The sequence below is a fragment of the Eubalaena glacialis genome, chromosome 1 (assembly GCF_028564815.1).
Source record: "Eubalaena glacialis isolate mEubGla1 chromosome 1, mEubGla1.1.hap2.+ XY, whole genome shotgun sequence".
NCBI lineage: Eukaryota > Metazoa > Chordata > Mammalia > Artiodactyla > Balaenidae > Eubalaena > Eubalaena glacialis.
In genome coordinates, this window is record NC_083716.1 from 44725001 (window position 1) to 44747459 (window position 22459).

The following is a 22459-nucleotide window of genomic DNA, read 5'->3' on the forward strand; positions in this document are numbered from 1 at the left end:
GGTTTATGCTTTTTCTGTTTTCAAATAGCCACTTTTGGACTAAGCTTGTTTGTTTCTTAGAGAACATGCTCCAATATCCTGATTATTTATTACCAACATTTTAATGCAGCAGCTTCTTGGACACATGGTCTGAGATTAAATCCATGCTCCAAAAGCCTCACTTTAACTGTTTTGCTACCATAAAATGAGGATTGATAGGTTCCATGTATTGTGGATAAAAGTTTTGTTTTTTCTAGTTTCTTCTCTTGCCTTTACTCCATCAAGTTCAGATTTCTAATGGAATTGGATGATTTCTAAAATTATCCTACTCACAATTCCAAGTTCTATAAGAATTTAGAATGTTCTTGGTTGAGAAAAAGAGCAAGCAAAGTCAATCTGGCTTACCAATAAGGAGGAGTTATTTTCTCACATAAATATAAAGTCCAGAGATATGGAGACCTTCAGACTCAAGGTAGTGTGACCTAGCTATTTAATAATAACATGAAAAATACATTTTTTCCCATCTCTCGCTCCTTCCAACTACAGTTTGGCTTCTTCCTAAAGATAACTTCCTTTATAGTCACAGAAGTGTTCCCAGTCACAACTGAGAATGATCGATTCCCAGTTCATACCCAGAGGAAGAGGAGTCAGTTCTGATCCAGCATTCTAAGCATAGGAGGCCAAAGTCTCAATCCTATTGGACTAACTTAGGTCACATGACCATTTCTAAACCAATAACTGTGAAAAATAAAATAAAAGGTACTGATTGGATTAGGCTATCAGAACCCACCTAAGGAGCTGCTATATTTTACTTTTCCTTGAAATATTGGAACTGCATGAGGGAGAATCAGATACCTTAACAAAAATCTGGCTACACTTATAATGATGGAAGGAAAAATGGATTCTAGATATCTAACCTTAATTTACCAATGGGCATAGCCTAAATTAATTAGAAGAATACATTTTAATAATCAATTGAAGACAAGATATACATCTTTGTTGTTCAGTGTAAAGAGAAGAACAACAACAAAAAAAAGGATAGACAAAGTCTGATAAGCAGTTTGAGCTCAGAAAATAATCATGTATTAGTGGTGCTTATAATTATTGTATTGAATGCCAGATATTGTTTATAAAAAAATTAGGAACTAAAGAAATTAATTAAAAATATGTATGCTTATTCTTCTTTTGAGTTATTGGTATGTGGGATTGGCTAATGTAGGCAGTAGTTGAGCTGGGTTTGAATTTCATAGTTTCTATATTTACCTTCAGTGTTTTAAATTACTTCAGTGGTTGATTGACTCTATCTTGTTTTTAGTGTGTGGCCTGAAGCTGGAGATATTTGTGTGTGTGTGCTTCTTCCAACCTAACCTTTCAGCATGTACTGTATGCCTGCATCATAAAAGGGGTGGCTCTCTGTATTCTTGCCCTTAACCTAGTGATAAACTCTTATTGCATTTTACTCTGTATAAGATTCTCAGGATGGTAATAAGGGAGAAAGCTGTTTGTTTCTGAGATTTTCTGCTTTAGCCTCAGTCTCAGGCTCTGGGAACCTGAGCTTAAGGAGCTGGGCCATTGCAATATTCTGGTTTCCTGCCCTTTTGCCCAAGACACACAAAACCTTTTATTGGTGGGATTTCTTGGGGTTGAATGAGTTTCCTGACCCTTTCCCAGTTGTAGCATGGTATCAGTATAGGACATTAGGAACAAATCTCCTGCTTGTTCTACAGTGGCAGATGACTTTTCCATAGTGTCAGTTCAAGGTAGGAAAAATGGATAGTCTATGCTTTCTCGATGACTTTTGCTTGGTAGTGTAAGTTTGTGTTGGGTGTGGGCGGTGCTGTTTTATGCCCTTGCCCCAGTAGCAGACATATCAGAGCAAAGTTGCCAGCAGTGGTTGACCACCCCCTTTTGCTCATGTAGGGTCAGGATTGTGGAAGGGCTTTCTCCTGTTCTTCCCTTAGACTTTATCATACCCTGAACATCTAAACCACCGAAGGGCTCCCTCAGGTTTTTGCTCTAAATATTTCTTATTGGTACCAGAAAAAGTCCAAAAAATAGAGATATCAAAGGGTGTGTACTTCCCATGAGTCTGGTCCTCCCAGGAATTCTAAACTGAATGCACCTCCATACTTGGCCCTTAATTTGTTATCGATACATTTCAGTCATTTTCTTTGTAACTGTTTTTATGGCTCCTAATGTTTTATCCTGTGATCATTCATGCGTACCATCTTTGCATCCATCTATATCCTAAGAGGAAGCAGAACCTGTAGAAGTCAATTTTGCAAATGAATATTAAATTAATGTCTTTTACGAAACTAGTTAATCTGCTAATCTTCTTTGAACCTTATATTTTGCCTCTGAATGTACTTTGGGCTTTTTCATACTATCAAAATGTAAATCTCGTCCCTGGATCCTATGGCTCAAAGATTGTTTTAAGAAAAGATATTGCAATTTGAAGTCTGCAAAGCATGGGGTATACTCTTATGGTAATAAGAATCTAGAATGAAAGCATCTTATTGTGGGATAGGTAAGACGGTATTTCCTAGAGGGGGTGGGATTTTATCAAGATTGTGAATACTGTGTACCATTTGGACATGTAGAGGCTGTGGAGCAACAAATTTCCCAGTCAAGGCAACAGCATGAACAAACACATATACAGCACAGTGCTACTGGCCAGACCAGAGAGCAGTAGCCCAAGCTAAAAGCAACACCCAACTTTACCAAATATGGGACAGAAACTTTACCAAATATGGGAGAGAACTTCTATTAAATACTTATAAGTTGTCATTATTTTTTTTAAATCTTCAGATCTCTCAAATTCTTTCTATAATGACTTTTGCATGATTCATAGCCTCACTGGACAAATTCTAAGTAATATGACTTCTATTATATAATTAAGGTTGCCAAAAATAGTATACTTCTAACCATGCTTATTTGGGAGACTCTAATAGGGAATAGATGTAGGACAGCTGTGAACTGAGTATTTAAATGATAGATCTCTTCATGAAATATATTTGATCTTGACCTCATTAAAATCTCACCCAATGTTTTAAGCTATCTTAAATGACTTATACTCTTTTACAGAGCTTGAAGTTTAGAGATAACAAGCAGTAATAAAGTGTGGGAAAGGAAGGCATGTAGTATACTGGTTAAGAGTATGGATGGAGTTTGGAATTAGTCCCAGGGATTTATGTTCCAGCTCCATCAATTATCATTCAATTGACTGGACTAATGACCATCAAAAATCAGAAATCAAAAATAACTCGGGAGAGCTGCAAATTGAACCCTTCTTATTTCATCTAGTTGAAATACACCCCTTCTTTTCTAAATGTCAGGCCTGGATATTTCTCTGTAAATAACGTTTCCCACTTTTCTGAGGAATTCAGAAATTGTCTTCAAGTTGGTCTTACTCATAAGAAAGCATATACTTTTCAGGACTTGCCAGTCTTAGCAAAGTTTTGAAATGAAAGCAGTATTACATTTTTTAGAGTCATCAGTTTGGCAGCTTAATATGTATGGCATGTCTCACCTAATAAGCAGCCAGATATCTCTCTAAATAGACTGCATAAGCTAACTGCCAGTAACAGAGTGCGCCTCATGCAGACAGCAACTCTACATCCCTCTTATTGCTCCAGAATCTTCTGCAATGAATATCACATATGCCACGTAGCCCATATTTTATATAAAACAATCACAGTCTCTGCCACCAAACTTGGAGATGATAAATTCAGTACTTTTCATGAGCGAGTGATAAACAAATAAAAAATAAATTGAATTTATATGGAAAATGTATGAGATATCATTGCTATAGTACTCCACATTAATCTGCAGCTTTGTCCCTCAAGATGTTTGCAAAATTCTATTTTCATTGTTGTGAGAAGAACTGAGTATGGAATGTCCACTCACTATAGTCTCCAATTATTTCTAAACATTGAAAAAACAACAGTAATATAATTGATAGATTATAATTGATAGATTATTCATAGATTTTTCTCTAATCTATATCCAAGGCAGTTATCTTCAAGGTCTCTTGCCATTAACAAGGAATGCTATTTGTTATTATTGGCCTTTGCAAAAATTACTCTGTGAGCATTAACCATAACAAAGCACAGTAACTGATAACTGGCACTGATATATTTTCTTCACTCACAACCTCTTTCCAAAAGAGATACTATGACGCCAAAGTCTTGGACAGTCCTTTTCAAATTAGACTGTAGATTCACATGCTTATTTTATTAGACCTTATAATTTCCTTATGAAATGGATAAGCATTACTATTATCACCAATTTATGGCAGTAAGAAGTATCTTGGAATAGTTAGGGTACATGTTGGCATGTTCCAGATGCTGGATGCTTTCCACTCTGGCGCACACAGCCACTTCACCTTCTTCAAGCCATCAGTGTTTCAGAAGAATTTTAAGGACATTTAAATACGTATTTCTCAATAGAACTGTTCTTAATTCTCTAAAATATTTTCCAGAATTATGGAAAATTTCAGAGTGTGCTTCCTCTATGCATCCCTACTCAATAGCCCTAAATCCAACATGGTTTCAGTTTGCAGCATCATCTCTGGGAAGCAAGTGTAAATCTTGCCTAGCTCAGCAGCACAATTCCTCCTGAGCCTCTCAGTGGCCAGTACCTAGGCTGGGACAAAAGAATCAATACATCAGAGAGGAATCAACACACCTATCCAGTCTTGAGTACTGCATCTGATAAATGTAGATGAATTTAGATTGTTTCCAGCTTTTTCCATTATGACAAGATCATTAAAGACTTAAGCAGACTCAGAGCAGGCTGAAAGATTAATTCTAGTAAAATAGTAAATATCATTATTAACAAGCAGTACTGGGATCTATTTTTACATTCAGGCTCTTGAAGTTTTTTTCTCATTACTGATACTGAATTGTTCAACAGAGAGACACAATGAGTAGCTGTTTCCTTTAAATCATTGTCATCAGGCACTCAATCTTTCTGCAAAAGTGTGAAATCTATGCTCTTTATTAATTAGTAGACACATATGGGATTTTCAAAAAGAAAGCTTTTAGATTAGAGGATACCACTTTTGAACTTGGTTAATAAGCCAGCATATAAAATAGAATAGTTTCTTTAGGCTAAATTATAACTGGTTACTAATTAATTGGGGGCAATGTAATGACATACATTATATTTTCTTACTTTCTTGAGGTTATTTCAACAATTACAAAATCTAGATCTGACAACATTATGTTTCAAACACTAGTTGTAGAAAGAAAATCTTCCAAAAGTTGGTCTTGCTATAAATGAAGATTTGAAGACATCATTGCTTAGTTCCTAGTAATATAAGAAATGAGTCAAAATGATAAAACTCCTTATTCTCTAGTCCTTTGGGGTCCTTTGTGGCTAGAGGCCAATATGTCTTTGACAGAGAATAATATGTATAAGATAAAGATATATGACGTCCCAGAAAACAAACAAAAATTTACATAATTAAAATTACTTCACATCTGATTTAGCCATGGAATCTATTTCTTTTCAAAGTACGCAAGAGAGTCAATACGTTGTGGTGGAAAAAATGAGATTATTGAGTCATACATACCTGAGTTCAAAGTAAGATTCTCCAGATGGATAGTACTTAAATTCTCGAATTCTCAGTTTCCCACATTAGATGAGTATAATAATGTCATTCTTGTGATATATTTGCAAGGAGTAGAATTAATAGAAGTATCATACCTGGCACATATCAAGGACTTCACACATGTAGCCATATGGTCCCATTTCTACTACAAAAATTTGTTCTACAATTGTACTTATAGCATAAAAGATTAGGAAATTGTTTGCATTAAAGTATGGAAACAGACATTTGAAATATGGCAGACAATAGAAATAGTAGGAACAGAGAGATAATAGAACAATAGAGAGATGAAAGAACATACAGATCAATGTATAATCTGTAAAATATGAAATGAGCAATATTAAAATTAAAATGGGATTAGGAATTTTGATAATTTACTACCACATAACTTTTAGAATGAAAATATATTCATGGAGAATTTAACATTAGTTTATATTATTTGGCAGAAATTGGTTTTTTTCCTTTGTAGACCTAGAAAATAGAATGAGTAATTACACAAGGTGGTGGAAGGAAAGAAGTAGTGAAAGGTAATTTTGGAGCTCATGATACAGTGCTTAAAAAGAATTAGCCTTTATCAAGCATGTTGAACAATTAGAGGTAATGTGAAAGACCTAAAATTTAGGGGAGTAAAGTGAGGCCCCTGAAAACCAGAAAAACGCTTAGAAAAATAATGTGTTCTGTTCCAAATCCAGAGGCTCATTCAGTTCTCAGTGCTTGGAAGAAGCCAAATAAATACATGAGGAATGACAAAATGTAGGAGCATGGCAATGATACACTTTTTCTTATCAGTATAATACAAATGTACATTAAAAGATAAGAAATGTACAGGTAGATAAATAAATATTTAAAGTTAGCATTATGTAACTTTAATTTTCCAAAGATAATTTTCAGAATTCCGTGGCTTATTTATAGCTTTCTAGAGATGATAATTCTAAAGCATGAATACCTATTATGATTTTCTCCTTTGCATCACCACAATTTTCATTATAATAAACACTCTAGAATTGAGTACCATTCTCTGCCATTCATCTTGAAGAGAAATTATATATTTAAAGCTGGCTAGATATTTTTACCTGTGCAGTGTGAAATTAAGGTACTACTTGGAATACAATTTATATTATAATCCAATCTTGGAGATCTACAATATATATTAGCATATTAAAGACTGACAATTCTAGAGCAAAGAAAGCCAATTAACTTTTTAAAATTAGAATTTCAAAATCACAGTTGATCCTTCTTATTATAATATCTGTTCATCTCCTACTTTAGCATTCTATAGGACATATTTGTAGAATGCTTTGTCCTTGAATTTACTTTTCCTCTACCAAAAAATTCTGTATTTTTCCCAGTCTTCAGACAACTGGTTGAAAATTTGATAAGACAGTTTACGATAAATTAGGAAAGACAGGACATGACTTAATATGGTTCTTTTCCAAAAGGTTTGAAGTTTACCAAGGCCTTCTAAAGAGGTATTGCTTTTACTGAGGTAGACGACACTATACCCTACAGGTCAAATCTGTCCTATTACCTGTATTTGTAAATAAAATTTATTGGAACACAGCCATAGCCATACTCCATTGTACTTACATATTTTCTATGACTTCCTCAGTGCTGCAAGGACAGAGTTGAGTAGTTGTAACTGAGACCTTATAACCATAAAATTGAAAATATTTACTAATTTGCCCTTTATACAAAACATTTGCAGGCTCTTGCCTTAAACTATAGGATGAAATTATAATAATAATATGTTAGGCTCTGGAGCAGGACCACAGAGGAGATACTTCTTTATTCCTTATTAAGAATTATTTTTCGGAGAGGAACCAAGATGGCGGAGTGGAAGGACGTGCTCTCCCTCTTGTGAGAGCACCAGAGTAACAACTGGCTGCTGGACAGTCATCGAAAGGAAGACACAGAAACTCACCAAAAAAGATACCCCACATCCAAAGACAAAGGAGAAGCCACAGTGAGACGGTAGGAGGGGCGCAATCACAGTAAAATCAAATCCCGTAACTGCTGGGTGGGTGACTTACACACTGGAGAACACTGATACCACAGAAGTCCACCCACTGGAGTGAAGGTTCTGAGCCCCACGTCAGGCTTCCCAACCTGGGGATCCGGCAACAGGAGGAGGAATTCCTAGAGAATCAGACTTTGAAGACTAGTGGGATTTGATTGTAGGACTTTGACAGGAATGGGGGAAACAGAGACTCCACTCTTGGGGGGCACACACAAAGTAGTGTGCACATCGGGACCCAGGGGAAGGAGCAGTGACCCCAGGGGAGACTGAACCAGACCTACCTGCTAGTGTTGGAGGGTCTCCTGCAGAGGCAGGCAGTGGCTGTGGCTCACAATGGGGACAAGGACACTGGCAGCAGAAGTTCTGGGAAATACTCCTTGGCCCTGAGCCCTCCCAGAGTCTGTCATTAGCCCCATCAAAGAGCCCAGGTAGTCTCCAGTGTTGGGTTGCCTCAGGCCAAACAACCAACAGGGAGGGAACCCAGCCCCACCCATCAACAGTCAAGTGGATTACAGTTTTACTGAGCTCTGCCCACCAGAGCAACAGTCAGCTCTACCCACCACCAATCCCTCCCATCAGGAAACTTACACAAGCCTCTTAGATAGCCTCATCCACCAGAGGGCAGAAGGCAGAAGCAAGAAGAACTACAATCCTGCATCCTGTGGAACAAAAACCACATTCGCAGAAAGATAGACAAGATGAAAAGGCAGAGGGCTATGTACCAGATGAAGGAACAAGATAAAACCCCAGAAAAACAACTAAATGAAGTGGAGATAGGCAACCTTCCAGAAAAAGAATTCAGAATAATGATAGTGAAGATGATCCAGGACCTCGGAAAAAGAATGGAGGCAAAGATCAAGAAGATGCAAGAAATGTTTAACAAAGACCTAGAAGAATTAAAGAACAAACAAATAGAGATGAACAATACAATAACTGAAATGAAAACTACACTAGAAGGAATCAATAGCAGAATAACTGAGGCAGAAGAACGGATAAGTGACCTGGAAGACAGAATGGTGGAATTCACTGCTGCGGAACAGAATAAAGAAAAAAGAATGAAAAGAAATGAAGACAGCCTAAGAGACCTTTGGGACAACATTAAATGCAACAACATTCACTTTATAGGGGTCCCAGAAGGAAAGGAGAGAGAGAAAGGACCAGAGAAAATATTTGAAGAGATTACAGTCGAAAACTTCCCTAACATGGGAAAGGAAATAGCCACCCAAGTCCAGGAAGCGCAGAGAGTCCCATACAGGATAAACCCAAGGAAAAACATGCCGAGACACACAGTAATCAAATTGGCAAAAATTAAAGACAAAGAAAAATTATTGAAAGCAGCAAGGGAAAAGCAACAAATAACATACAAGGAAACTCCTATAAGGTTAAAAACTGATTTTTCAGCAGAAACTCTACAAGCCAGAAGGGAGTGGCATGATATACTTAAAGTGATGAAAGGGAAGAACCTACAACCAAGATTACTCTACCTGGCAAGGATCTCATTCAGATTCTGTGGAGAAATCAAAAGCTTTACAGACAAGCAAAAGCTAAGAGAATTCAGAACCACCAAACCAGCTCTACAACAAATACTAAAGGAACTTCTCTAAGTGGGAAACACAAGAGAAGAAAAGGACCTACAAAAACAAACCCAAAACAATTAAGAAAATGGTAATAGGAACATACATATTGATAATTACCTTAAACGTGAATGGATTAAATGCTCCAACCAAAAGACACAGGCTCCCTGAATGGATACAAAAACAAGACCCATATATATGCTGTCTACAAGAGACCCACTTCAGACCTAGGGACAAATACAGACTGAAAGTGAGGGGATGGAGAAAGATATTCCATGCAAATGGAAATCAAAAGAAAGCTGGAGTAACAATACTCATATCAGATAAAATAGACTTTAAAATAAAGAATGTTACAAGAGACAAGGAAGGACACTACATAATGATCAAGGGATCAATCCAAGAAAAAGATATAACAAGTATAAATAATATATATGCACCCAACATAGGAGCACCTCAATACATAAGGCTACTGTTAACAGCTATAAAAGAGGAAATCGACACTAACACAGTAATAGTGGGGGACTTTAACACCTCACTTACACCAATGGACAGATCATCCAAAATGAAAATAAATGAGGAAACAGAAGCTTTAAATGACAAAATAGACCAGATAGATTTAATTGATATTTGTAGGACATTCCATCCAATAAGAGCAGATTACACTTTCTTCTCAAGTGTGCCCGGAACATTCTCCAGGATAGATCACATCTTGGGTTACAGATCAAGCCTCAGTAAATTTAAGAAAGTTGAAATCATATCAAGCATCTTTTCTGACCACAACGCTCTGAGACAAGAAATGAATTACAGGGAGAAAAATGTAAAAAACACAAACACATGGAGGCTAAACAAGACGTTACTAAATAACCAAGAGATCACTGAAGAAATCAAAGAGGAAATCAGAAAATACCTACAGACCAATGACAATGAAAACACGATGATCCAAAAGCTCTGGGATGCAGCAAAAACAGTTCTAAGAGGGAAGTTGATAGCTATACAAGCCTACCTCAAGAAACAAAAATCTCAAATAAACAATCTAACCTTACACCTAAAGGAACTAGAGAAAGAAGAACAAAACCCAAAGTTAGCAGAAGGAAAGAAATCATAAAGATCAGAGCAGATATAAATGAAATAGAAACAAAGAAAACAATAGCAAAGATCAATAAAGCTAAAAGCTATTTCTTTAAGAAGATAAAATTGATAAACCATTAGCCAGACTCATCAAGAAAAAGAGGGAGAGGACTCAAATCAATAAAATTAGAAATGAAAAAGGAGAAGTTACAACAGACACTGCAGAAATACAAAGCATCCTAAGAGACTACTACAAGCAACTCTATGCCAATAAAATGGACAACCTGCAAGAAATGGACAAATTCTTACAAAGGTATAACCTTCCAAGACTGAACCAGGAAGAAATAGAAAATATGAACAGACCAATCACAAGTAATGAAATTGAAACTGTGATTAAAAATCTTCCAACAAACAAAAGTCCAGGACCAGATGGCTTCACAGGGGAATTCTATCAAACATTTAGAGAAGAGCTAATACCCATCCTTCTCAAACTCTTCCAAAAAATTGCAGAGGAAGGAACACTACCAAACTCATTCTATGAGGCCACCCATCACCCTGATACCAAAACCAGACAAAGACACTACAAAAAAAGAAAATTACAGACCAATATCACTGATGAATATAGATGCAAAAATCCTCAACAAAATACTAGCAAACAGAATCCAACAACACATTAAAAGGATCATACACCACGATCAAGTGGGATTTATCCCAGGGATGCAAGGATTCTTCAATATATGCAAGTCAATCAATGTGATACACCATATTAACAAATTGAAGAATAAAAACCATATGATCATCTCAATAGATGCAGAAAAAACTTTTGACAAAATTCAACACCCATTTATGATAAAAACTCTCCAGAAAGTGGTCATAGAGGGAACCTACCTCAACATAATAAAGGCCATATATGACAAACCCACAGCAAACATCATTCTCAATGGTGAAAAACTGAAAGCATTTCCTCTAAAATCAGGAACAAGACAAGGATGCCAATTCTCACCACTATTATTCAACATAGTTTTGGAAGTCCTAGGCACAGCAATCAGAGAAGAAAAAGAAATAAAAGGATTACAAATTGGAAAAGAAGAAATAAAACTGTCACTGTTTGCAGATGACATGATACTATACATAGGGAATCCTAAAAATGCCACCAGAAAACTACTAGAACTAATCAATGAATTTGGTAAAGTTGCAGGATACAAAATTAATGCACAGAAATCTCTTGCATTCCTATACACTAATGATGAAAAATCTAAAAGAGAAGTTAAGGAAACACTCCCATTTTCCACTGCAACAAAAAGAATAAAATACCTAGGAATAAACCTACCTAGGGAGACAAAAGACCTGTATGCAGAAAACTATAAGACACTGATGAAAGAAATTAAAGATGATACTAATAGATGGAGAGATATACCATGTTCTTGGATTGGAAGAATCAATATTGTGAAAATGACTATACTACCCAAAGCAATCTACAGATTCAATGCAATCCCTATCAAATTACCAATGGCATTTTTTACAGAACTAGAACAAAAAATCTTAAAATTTGTGTGGAGACACAAAAGACCCCAAATAGCCAAAGCAATCTTGAGGGAAAAAAACGGAGCTGGAGGAATCATACTCCTTGACTTCAGACTATACTACAAAGCTACAGTAATCAAGACAATATGGTACTGGCACAAAAACAGAAACATAGATCAATGGAACAAGATAGAAAGCCCAGAGATAAACCCACGCACCTATGGTCAACTAATCTATGATAAAGGAGGCAAAGATATACAATGGAGAAAAGACAGCCTCTTCAATAAGTGGTGCTGGGAAAACTGGACAGCTACATGTAAAAGAATGAAATTAGAACACTCCCTAACACCATACACAAAAATAAACTCAAAATGGATTCGAGACCTAAATATAAGACCGGACACTCTAAAACTCTTAGAGGAAAACATAGGAAGAACACTCTTTGACATAAATCACAGCAAGATCTTTTTTGATCCGCCTCCTAGAATAATGGAAATAAAAACAAAAATAAACAAATGGGACCTAATGAAACTTCAAAGCTTTTGCACAGCAAAGGAAACCATAAACAAGACGAAAAGACAACCCTCAGAATGGGAGAAAATATTTGCAAACGAATCAGCAGACAAAGGATTAATCTCCAAAATATATAAACAGCTCATGCAGCTCAATATTAAAGAAACAAACAACCCAATCCAAAAATGGGCAGAACACCTAAATAGACATTTCTCCAAGGAAGACATACAGATGGCCAAGAAGCACATGAAAAGCTGCTCAACATCACTAAGTATTAGAGAAATGCAAATCAAAACTACAATGAGGTATCACCTCACACCAGTTAGAATGGGCATCATCAGAAAATCTACAAACAACAAATGCTGGAGAGGGTGTGGAGAAAAGGGAACCCTCTTGCACTGTTGGTGGGAATATAAATTGATACAGCCACTATGGATAACAGTATCGAGGTTCCTTAAAAAACTAAAAATAGAATTATCATATGATCCAGCGATCCCACTACTGGGCATGTACACAGAGAAAACCATAATTCAAAAAGACACATTCACCCCAATGTTCATTGCAGCACTGTTTACAATAGTCAAATCATGGAAGCAACCTAAATGCCCATCGACAGATGAATGGATAAAGAAAATGCGGTACATATATACAATGAATATTATTCAGCCATAAAACGGAACGAAATTGAGGCATTTGTTGAGACATGGATGGATCTAGAGACTGTCATACAGAGTGAAGTAAGTCAGAAAGAGAAAAACAAATATCGTATATTAACGCATGTATGTGGAACCTAGAAAAATGGTACAGATGAACCGGTTTGCAGGGCAGAAGTTGAGACACAGATGTAGAGAACAAATGTATGGACACCAAGGGAGGAAAGCCGTGGGGGGGTGGGGATGGTGGTGTGCTGAATTGGGCGATTGGGATTGACATGTATACACTGATGTGTATAAAATTGATGACTAATAAGAACCTGCTGTATAAAAAAATAAATAAAATTCAAAAATTAAGAAAAAAAGTCCTGAAAAAAAAGAATTATTTTTCCATAGCACACCTCAGACTACACCAAGTGACCAGAGAAAATATTGTTGCTTTGGGCCAAGAACCACTCCCAAATTTTCAAGGCAAATGCTCGATACAGTGAGGTCTTCAGCAACAGGTATACAATTCAAAGGCAAAAAGAAAGCTACATTTCCAAGCTTGAAAATGTGCAACCTGTTTGTGCTGACTTTACGTCTGGGATCAGAAGATCAACAGACCCATGCATCTCTATTCCAGTGTACTTGCAAAATCTATGATATAAAATAACACTTCTGATAACTTGGAAAAAATTGATGAATCTGTGAGCAGAAAAACCTTGATTCTACAGGAGTCAAGGTTTTGGGGCAGCTCCTTTTATTTATCTGTGGGCATTGCAACATATCTAGCTACCCCCAACAAGCCTGAGCACCCTGTTTGTTGTTCATCAGAAGAAGGCAGTGGGCAGGGATGAAATAGTGTAGACACATCACTGCTGATGAGGTTCGAGAAGTAACCTAATTCTCATAGATGAAGGAGAGTACATTTATAAAGAGACAGCTAAATTACTAAGGCTCAGTTCCACACATTTCAAAACAGTCCTTTAAAAAGAATTGCTGTCATTAATGTAGTAGTCTTTCAGAGAAATGACTAGCCTGTTGATTTATATTCTTGCTTTGAAAATTCCATCACCCATTTCCCTAAGGTAAAAAGATTGCAGTGGCTTAAATCTCCAAAGAGCGAAACCACATTTACATTATATATACTGTAATATTTTTTCATTCTCAATGAATTTTTTGAGAAGTGAAGTGCAAATTTGGGTTCATGCTAATGAAGTTAGTGATTAATGAAACTCTGTTTCATTTGGAGTTTTGTATTGGTGAAAGTGCATGTTAGGTATATAAGAAGTCCCAGTAGTATAGAGTGACTTAGAATCTATCTGCCAAGTATTTTTATTAGTATTCCTGATAAAAAGTGATATATGATTTTTTCTCAAAAATTTAAGGTTTTAAGTATCTATATTTACATAGGAAAACATTTTTGAAACTAAATTTTAGCTGAGCATTCAGTTTTTTTCAAACTTATCACTTAAGTAAGTTACTACAAGATCGTCCATAACACCAAAGGAAAGGCTAATTAATTAATTGTATTGTTTTTAAGTGTATTTTTATGTGCACCATTATAAGATTCAGCAAATTTATTATAAACTCATATTCCAGAAACATTAACCTTTCAGTTGAATTTTTTTTTTCAATAAACACACTAGGAGGGTCACCAGGTAAAATGCAGGAGAGTCAATTAAATTTGAGTTGAAGATAAACAATACATAAATATTTAATATAAATATGCCCCCAATATTGCATGTAACATACTTACACTTAAAAAAAGAAAGAAAAAACATTGTTTATCTAAAAATTCAACTTTCTTTTGACTTAGAACAACATAAATTTATTATCTTAAGTTTCTGTAGGTTAGAAGTTCAACATGGGTGAAATTCAAGGTGCCACCAAGGTTATGTTCCTTCTTGGAAGCTTTAGGGGAGAACCTGTTTCCTTGCTTTTCCCAGCTTCTAGAAACCATCCACATTTCTTGGTTTGTGACCTCCTTCTTTCTTAAAGCCAGACAATTTATATCTCTTTAACCTTTCTTCTGTAGTCACATCTTCCTCTGACCAGAGCCAGGAAAGATTTCTGCTTTTAAGGACCCATGAGATTAGCTTGGGCCACACAAATAATTCAAGAAAATTTCCCCATCTCTATGTTCTTAACTTGATCACATCTGCAAAGTCCCTTTTGCCATATAAAGTAGTTTGCCATTCAAAGGTTTCAGAATTCAGACTTGGACATCTTTGGCAGGTTATTATTCTGCCTACCACAAGTTTACAAAAGATCTGGGCTAAACCTGAAGCCAGAAACACTTATCTAGATCAGTGTTTTTTCTCTATCATGGCTGCACAACAGAATCACCTGGAGAGTACAAACAAGCTCCATCCTAGACCAACTGAATCAGTGTCATGGAAGGGAGGGTCCCTTCTATGGGAGCATCAGCATTTTTAAAGCCTCTCAAATTGACCTTGATGTGCTGTCTGGGACAAAAACCACTGGTGTAGGGCAAGGGTTGGCAGTCTCTGGCCTGCTGACCAAATCTGGTCAGCTTATTGGGTGTATGTGTGTGTGTGTGTGTGTGTGTGTGTGTGTGTTTGTTTTGTTTTGTTTAAATTTTTATTAGGATTTTTTTTTGAGATATAACTCATATACCACAGAATTTACTCAAAGTGTTCAATTTAGTGGGTTTACAATAGTCACAAAATTGTGCAATCATACATACTAATTCCAGCACATTTTTGTTACCCCAAAAAGAAACCCTGAACCAGTTAGCACTCACTGCCCATGCCTCCTTTCCCATCAGCCCTTGACAACCACTAATTTACTTTCTGTCTCTATAGATTTGCCTATTCTGGACATTTCATGTAAAAGAGATCACGTAATATGTGACCTTTTGTGTCTGGCTTCTTTCACTTAGTATAATGTTTTCAAGTTTCATCTATTTTGTACCATGAGTCAGTGCTTCATTAATTTTTGTGGCTGAATGAAATTCAAATTTAAGTGGACTTCTTGTATTTTTATTTGCTAAACCTGATAACCCTACACACTAGTGTAATTCGAGTGAGTGTAAAAATAGACAGGACTGAGTTTTGTTAAACAAATAATTTTCTAAATGCCCCCTCATTTTATCTCTGCATTCTTTTTAACACTCAAGTAAGGCCCATAGATGGGCCCATAGATGACTGTCAAAGACCAGGAGAGCTCTTTATTTTACTCCTTATATTGCTATATCCCAGATATCAGGTCTGTCCCTGAACATCCGATTCTCTCTTCATTCTTCATTACAGATATAATACTATTTCCTAATCTATAGATTTTGTTCAGATTTTACTAACTGTCACAATAAAGTCCTTTAAGGCAAAATGAAATCTTGGGCATGCATTGTACTCAGATGGCATGTCTCTTTATTCTCTTTTAATCTAAGATGCTCAATTATTGTGTTTCAGTATATTGATACTTTCAGTCCAAGCCACTTGTTCTGTAGAAGGTAGAGATTTGGCTGTTGCAAATATGAGACAATTTAAACATCAAAAGAAAAATGATAGTAAAGGATTAAAATTCATAAAATAAAAGAAGAATCCAGGAGTCCACATATTTACAAGGATGATGAATAAATAAGGAGACTGGTTTTGAATTCTAATCCTTCCCAATGAAGAAACTGGTAAAATCTCAAACCATGTGTGGAAAATAATATTTTCTCTGTTCCATCTGATGTGGATATCTCTTCTCTTTTACTTGAATAAGGTTTTCTGATTGCTTTTGTGTTTCACCCTTTTCCTGGCCCACTGCAATCAACAGTGGAAAGAAGCTTCTTTAAGAAAGGGTCTTAATTATGAATTACAGTCTCTATCTGCTGCTCAAAACTCAGATGTTAAGTACATATCCTGAACCACTATTTTACTTTCAGGATCCCAATCTCCCAGTAGCATCTCTGAAATTTCTGTCACAAGTGTATATGTGACAAGGTCCTTGTGCTATGTTGATAAGCTTTCTGCTAACTAGCATCTCTGCTATAGATACCACTATCTCAGGTTTGCCTGATTTTCTGCTGCATGCTATAAAAATGAGAAAAAAAAATTTTTAAATGGGGAATAGTGATTTATAGATTGTGTCAAAGGGTGAAGAGCTTCCTCCCTGGGCAGAACATGTATACTATTCTATTTTCTCTATAAGAGGAAAAATATTCCTCTGTATATACTGTTAATCTATTATATAAACACTCTCATGTGAGCTATGTGATTTTTTATTAAGACTAAATGTGGTCTACTGTTAGGGCTCAAAATGAATTGTCAATTGTATTAGGTTCCTATTGATGCTATAAAAAGTTACCACAAATGCAGTGGCTTAAAGCAGGACAAATGTATTGTTTTTTATCATTCTGAAGGTCAGAAGTGTGAAATGAGTATTATGTGGCTAAAATCAACATGCCTGCTTGGCTACTTTCTTTCTGGAGGCTCTAGGGGAGAAACCATTCCTTGCCTTTTCAGCTTCTGGAAGTTGCCCCCATTCCTTGGCTCCTGGCCCTCTTCCAGCAATCATATCACTCCAACCAACCTCTATTTTGTTGTCACATCTTCTCTAACACTTCTGTCACTCTCTTTTCCTTATAAGGACTTTTGTGATTATATATTGGATTATCTCTGGATAATCGAGAATAATCTCCCCAGCACAAGGTCTTTAATCATATCTGCAAAGCCTTTTTTGCCATAACATATTCATTTTAGGGATTAAAACATTTGGGAGCTATTATTTTTGCCTACCTCATCAATAAAACCCAAATCAAAAGATTTCCTCAAAATAGAGTAAAAGGAAACATAAAAAACATCATTGGAATAGATGCTATGCATGTCACTTTAAGACAAATTCTGCAAAATGATTATTTTTTTTGTTTAGTGCTTTCAGTTTAGCAAACACTGAATTTTATGAAGAAGAAGAAGAAAGAAGAAGAAGAAGGGGGGGAGGAGGAGGGGAAGGGGAGGAAGGGGAGGGGAGGAGGAGACAACGACAATGAGGAGGAGGAGGAAAAACAAGAAGAACAAAAACAAGAAAGTATATGAACTGTAGATAAGCAAACATAAATAAACCTTTTACCTTTACTTTGGAATGATTTTAAAGTTCGCCCATACACAATGTTCTTTCACTTTTAAATTGCACAAGTTCCTATATCAGCATGTCCCTGAAGGATCTGAAATGGATTTACTAGTATTGTAACCTATTTGATCCAATTAAAATATGTCTCTGTCTAAACTTCTGAAATTCAACTACAGAAATTTCTGACTTATATCCTCCTTCTGACCTTTAGCAGAATGTTCTATACTCACAACATCATTCTCAGTTGTTAAGAAGTGAGTTCATGTATTTCACCACTGGAGAAACTGAAGCACATTTAAGGGGGAGAATAGCTTATTTTGGTTACTGGCAGAGTCAGAAATATACCAGTGTAATATTTTATTGAGTTTATTGAAGTGAATGTTGCCTACAACGTGCAAATGGTAGGTTCAAAACATCCTCATCTAAAGTGACAGGAATAAAGTTAAGAAATGCAAAAGTAAACTCTCCAAATACATCACTGTATGGAGGCAGGCAGCCCCAGTAGGCATTTTTCCTGTGCCTCCTGTAAAAGATCAGATGTTCTGGAGTCAAACAGCTATGCATTTTTAGCTTTCTTATATATGAAGTAAATAAATTTGGTATTGTGTTATTTCTCTCTCCCGTAACTAAAGTGATTCTTTTCTAAAATAAACAAGGCAGGATGGGAAGGGAGTGCAGAATCTAAGCTGTCACTGACATCCTGACCACAAAGCCACCTGCCTCTTTGCTTCCTGTTCACAATGTCCAACATGAAAATATATACTACCTATTGATGTCAGGATATAATTCAGAGTAGTAGATAGACCACTGTAAGAGAGATTGGCTATTTTCTCTTCAGTATTAAGATTAAGAAGCAGTTTTCACTGCCTTGCATGCCGTGGAAGTTTCTGAGTTTTCCAAGTGATTTTGTTTTCATTTCAACACTTCTGTGTTTTCCCTTTCTTTCTTGGCTATCTCCCATTCTACACTAAAAAAAATCATGCTTTACTGCTTTCTAATTACTTAATTTACATCTTCTCTCCTGGTAGTCAGATTTTCTAGACACTCCATGATATTTCTCTGCCTAATTTACATGAGATACGAAACCAGACTGAAATCTGCGTGTTTGCTTTTCTTACGTTAATCCTTCTTAGTTGATAGCAGTATTAACACCTTGATAATTTACAATTAAATTTACTTACTAAATTTCTTGCTTCAAATAACAATGTCTCTTTTTAATATTTAATTGAATTGAATTTAAAAAATGTTGATTTAAATGCTATCATGCCCAAGACATCATGCTTTTAACCTGAGATGTTACCTTTTGTGCAACTTAATTGAATACTTCCTATCTGCTATAAAATATGAGAGAATGAAGAATATAGAAGAAAAATAAATTAGCCTTTGACTTCAAATATAAATGCAAATTTATAATATATTTACATGAGAAACTTGAAATTCTTTTAACAGTTTTGGACATCCAAAATCTATGGAATTTGGGGCATTTCAAGCATTTTTTACTCAGATCTTAAGAAGCAGGGAGGGTCCTGGATGACACCTGGGTTATTTTAATAATTACTAATATTTAGCATTTACTTTGAACTGATTTTTATACTATCCATATGTTTGACACTAACTCATTTATTTCTGAAATGAGAATTTATATTTTGATTGCTTTTCCTGCCCTTGGTCATCTACTTTCTTCTATGTCCATCCTTCCTCCACGAATAGGAAAGTAATATAGAGAGTATGGTGCTAGTTCCTAATCCCAGTAGTTGCTATGAAAATGAATAATCTTTGATGAAAAGCAAGTTGAATGTATCACAATCGAGTGTGTGCACCATCAGATTTTAATGGAAAAATGGAAAAGGAGTGTAGTTATCAAGGAATGTAATACAAAGACACTTTTCTCTCAAGTTTCCAATTTCACAGTGATATTTGTGAATATACTTATGTTTAGGAATGCTGAAATATTCAGTCATTTCTCTCAATTCCACAGTTCAAATTTACATTTACATCCCGCTTGATGGGAAATTTAAAAAAGCAGTCAAATGTATCATGCCTAAAGAAAGCCTATTTCCTTCATTTATAGAAACCTTTTCTCCAACCTAGACAGCTTCTTTTCAAAACCATTTTTGTGTATATGTTTGCATGTGTGTGTGTTTATCTGAATCCAAGTGCAGCATAAGTTTTGCTGCTCAGTTCTGTGCCAAATACAGATGCCAGAATTTCCCCAAACCGGTAGTTACTGGGATTTCCCTCTACTGAATCTATCAAAACAGTATCTCATGAGTTTTCAAATAGTTTGCACCTGTCTTTTGTTAAGTTTTGTTGTATGTTGATTCGAGAAACAAACAAAAATAGCCTAATGAGAAGGAACTGAGAAACCCGTAAAACTGGCCAAGCCAGACAAGGTAGAGAAATATTTTGCAGGAAAAAACATTACTTAAGAATAATCTATAATTTACATATTTATAGCACTAGAACTGGAAGAGAGTGTTCAGTAAATTTACCTTGTTATTCAGGGGTGTGTCACTTGGCTCATCAAAATGTACTGAGAAAGAGGTACATCCTGTTCTCCCTCTCTATAACACCTTACCCAAGGAAGTTTGTGATATTTTGGTCTAACCCAAATAATGCTTTAATTATTAAATCTAATGCAGTAAGGTAACAGGGCCGGCCAAGATTTTTGTATATCAAACACTTTGCACACATCTTGAGTTCAGTAAGTGCTCAGTGTCTGTATAATATGACAAATAATGAAAGAGGCCAGTGCTGGAGAATTTCAAGGCTACAAATGTAGTCAAAAGAGATATTTGAGATAACAAATATGGTTTATAAACTCATTATTAAAATGGCTTTTTAAAAACCACTATATTCTGGCTTATTAAAAGCCAGTATACGCTGGCAACAGTGCTTTACCCACATTATCTCATTAATTCCTCCAAACTACCCCATGAACACATACTTTCATGGATGTTTCAGAGATATGAAAACAGAGTCGTAACACAGTTATGAATTTGTTGCCAACACACATGCTGTAATCACAATGGCATACTGAATCAGGATGGGAACAAAAGCTAAGTGAATAACAAGGTGGACTTAAAATTACAAAAAAACTTGCCATCTCATTATTCAGTTATAGTTTGTGTAGATAACTGAGAAAATTGCCTGAGGTCTATTGTTAAAATTATTTAGATTTGGCTGAATTTCATTTGGAGTAGACTATAATCCTGGGATAATATATATGAAAACAATAAATAAATATTTAATATAGATTTTTATTTGCATTGGTTGAAATATAAATAAGATTATTTCCATTCAAAAATATTTTCAAGAAATCCAAATATAATAAGAGTAATAATATAGAGCATCATCTTTTAAAATAAGTATCAGAGGACATTTTATCACATAACTTAATATTTTCCTAGGACAATAATAGTTAATAAGTAATTATTACATGACTTAATGACAAGAAGTATTGTATTATATTTTTAGTTTTTTACATGGTTATCATGTTTGAGAGAAATATGTCAATCTGTGGTATACTCACAGTCAGTGTAACATAGTGGTTAAGATCACTGGCTCTGTAAGGTTCAGATATGTTCCATATAAAGTTATAACCTAAAACTCTCAGGACCCCAGGTTCTATAAAGTGAAGGTAATAATAGTATTTATTACATGGCTGGTTTGAGAGAATTATGAGTTTCAACAGGTAAGGTTCTTAGAACAGCATCTGGCATTTAGTAAGTATTGAATAAGTATTAGCTATTATATAATTTGTGCCCCTGTTCAAGTAAAAGTAAGATACACTATGATGGAGTTCTATTCCATCATTCAATGCTAAACAGTAAAGATTTCAAATGGTTGAGGATTGATATATCCACAAAATACTTTCTCAATAAATAAGTGCTGATATCTTTTTTCTTTAGATTTTAAACTAATGAAGATGAAGAAGGACGAGGAGGAGGAAGAAGAGGAACTATTACAGATTGGTCTTAGTAAGTAATTCCAGGAATTCAGAGTATAATCTATATGTTGTGTTCTTTTCTTTCCCCCATTTTATTAATGTGTTTCTTTTAATTCTTTGCTATTTTTTTGCACCAACTTCAAACCCTTTTAGGAATAAGGGAGGTATACTTCAAGTAATTATTTATTAAAATATGCTTGATAAATGATACCAAATATATCGATTATAGTATCAATATGCTTATGCTTTTGATATTATATATCAAAATATGTTTAATATATAATATCAACTATTTGAACAAATTTATCAGGCAGATTCGGAATATACCTGCCCTATATTCCCCATAGAGCGTCTGAAAGGTTTTTAGCACATATCTTCATCTGATCCATTTAGTTTATGACAGCACTTTTTAACAATTAAAATATGCTCACTGGTTTACCAAAACATCATAGGGAAACCCTGCTAGTGAGTCAAACCAAATATTTTGTTATAGACATAGCTATATATTGA